This window comes from Poecilia reticulata, chromosome 15 (genome assembly GCF_904066995.2).
Source record: "Poecilia reticulata chromosome 15, P_reticulata-male-v2, whole genome shotgun sequence".
In the NCBI taxonomy this organism is placed as follows: domain Eukaryota; kingdom Metazoa; phylum Chordata; class Actinopteri; order Cyprinodontiformes; family Poeciliidae; genus Poecilia; species Poecilia reticulata.
Window position 1 is genome coordinate 27,797,316 of NC_088844.1, and position 2,378 is coordinate 27,799,693.

General features: G+C 36.5%; 1 protein-coding gene across 1 annotated transcript in view; it reads left to right on the forward strand.

Annotated features, from left to right (window-relative positions):
* Positions 1–487, forward strand: part of bag3 (BCL2 associated athanogene 3) — a 9,963-nt gene extending 9,476 nt beyond the window's left edge. Inside the window, exon 4 of the mRNA XM_008430021.3 lies at positions 1–487. This exon is cut by the window's left edge and continues 2,038 nt beyond it. The gene's annotated coding sequence lies outside the window, so the exon portion shown is untranslated.
* The last annotated feature ends 1,891 nt before the right edge of the window (positions 488–2,378 follow it).

Consider the following 2,378-nt stretch of genomic DNA (forward strand, 5'->3'; position numbering starts at 1 on the left):
CTTTCGGTCCTGTCAAAGTGTAAACGTCCGCTGGTTCCCTCGCTGCTGCTGCTGCCATGAATCCAGAGTTTCTATCAGATTTCTATGCGTATTTTTGGTACATGAATGTGAAGCGTCCAGCCAGGGTGTGATGCGCATCTGACTCCAGATGTGAGACAATCAGAACATTTTAACGACTGTCAGAATGTCCTCATAAACCTACCAAAGCCACAATCCGTAATAACTCTTGACCCATTACGGGCCCTCAAAGCCTTAAAACACCACCTCTGTTAAAAAATACAAATAAAAATCTGTATCCCTCCGCCTGGAACTATTTTATTACAGCTGTCTGTGAGATAATTTGCCACTAATGAGATTGTGAGTTATCACAGCCTGACATGCATTCACAAATTATGGATCGTGGCTTAGTGCTCATTAGCAGCTGGCTGATTCATTAATTATAGGAAGTCACATTTGTATAATTGAAAATAAAATGTTTTGACTGACACTTCAAGAGTTTTCTGGTTTTCTATGAGAAGAAAAATATTTCTTCCTGCAGAATCTGTGCTTGATTTGCTTGTTTGGACTGAGCAAATCAGTTCATCTCGATTTAAAAGTGCTTTATTTATCCCAAAGGGAAATGAAATGGAAGGCTCTCCAGTAGCAGTCAGTCTTGCAACAAATCCGAATTTGCCTCTGACTGAAGAATGTTGCTGTGTTATTACAGACTAGTGACTGTCATTATATACTACAAGCTGAATTTCCAGGTGGCAGAGATGATGGTAACATCTTGGATGACAGTTGTTTGCAAGCACTGCTAACCCACCTCATTTGCTTTTGCTGCATCTCTTTATATCTCTGTAAATCAATCAAGATTATTTGTATAGCACATTTTGGCAACAAGGTAGTTCAAAGTGCCTTATAAAAACACAAAAAGTAAAAAGTCTTAACATCATACATGAAACTAAATCGCTTTGTCGAGTGCCATCATCAAAATCAATAATACAAATCGATATTCCAGTTATTATGGGTTGAAAGCTGCTCTAAACAGGAGGGTTTTTAGCCTTGCTTTAAAGGAACTCAGTGTTTCAGCTGTTTTGCAGTTTTCTGTCAATTTGTATAGCTAGAGAGATGTTGGAGTAGGGGATATCATCCTTAGAAAGGGTGTTATTTGAGCTTTTAAGACGCTAGTCACCTGTTTCCAGCTGTAAAAGCAATACTTTGTTGCCACGGTTACACATCATTCTCAACGTACATCATTTGTTTGCCTGAAGCTGAGCATATTTATCACATGAAGACTTTTCAAGAGCAAGACTCTTGCCCTGTTTTAGCCTCGCTTTAAAGGAGCCCAGTGTTTCAGCTGTTTTGCAGTTTTCCATCAGGTCGTCTGGCTAGAGAGATGTTGGAGTAGGGGGGATGTCGTCCCTGAAAAAAGGTGTTATTTGAGCTTTTGAGATGCTAATCAGCTGATTTGATTTAAAGGAACCCAGTTTGTCAGCTCTTTTGCATTTTTTGTCAGGTTGTACAGCGAGATGTTGGAGTAGGGGATATTGTCCTTAAAAAAGGTGCTATTTGAGCTACAGAGGAGCTAATCAGCTGTTAATAACTGTAAAAACAATACCATGTTGCCATGGCTACACATCATAGCAACATGCATGATTATTTACCTGAAACAGAGCACATTTATCACATGAAGAGCTTTCAAGTGCAAGACGTATGTCTCTGTTAGGTCAGCTGCTTTTCGCATAGGAGCGCTCGAGTCATGACTGAGAATATTCTCTGACCCTCGCCCAGAAACAAAACTATAAAAGGAAAAATATTCAACAAGTACGCCTTGTTTGGAGGCGATAGAGAGGAAAGCCGGTAATCTTTAAAAAGAAAATATGAGGGTCAGAAAAAGAAAATATGAGGGTCAGATAAAATCACACAGGAAGTTTTTTCTAAATTTCTGAGAGTGAGATCAAAATTTCAGACTTTTTCTAGGAAATTTCGATTTTTCAAATTCAGAAATTTCCAAGTTTTTCCTAAAGAATTTTTTTTTTATTAATCTCAAAAGTTTTGATTTGTTTCAAGCTAATTTTCGACTTTTCAATCTAAGAAATGTTCTTGTTTTTCTCTGAAAAGTTTAAAATTAACCTCAATTTTTTTTTCTTCCCTTGCTAATTTTCGATCGACTTTTCAATCTAATAAATTTCCTTGTATTTTTTTTTTTCTGGAAAATTTTGAGATTAATCTCAAAATGTTAGCTTTTTTTTCTAGCAAACTTTTGACTTTTTAATCTCAGAAATTTCTTTGTTAATCTCAAAATTTTTTAATTTTTGATTTTCCTTTCTTGGCAGAAATGTACTTATTTTTTCTATCTAAAATGACACTTGTACATTGCCATTTGTTCCAGGTGT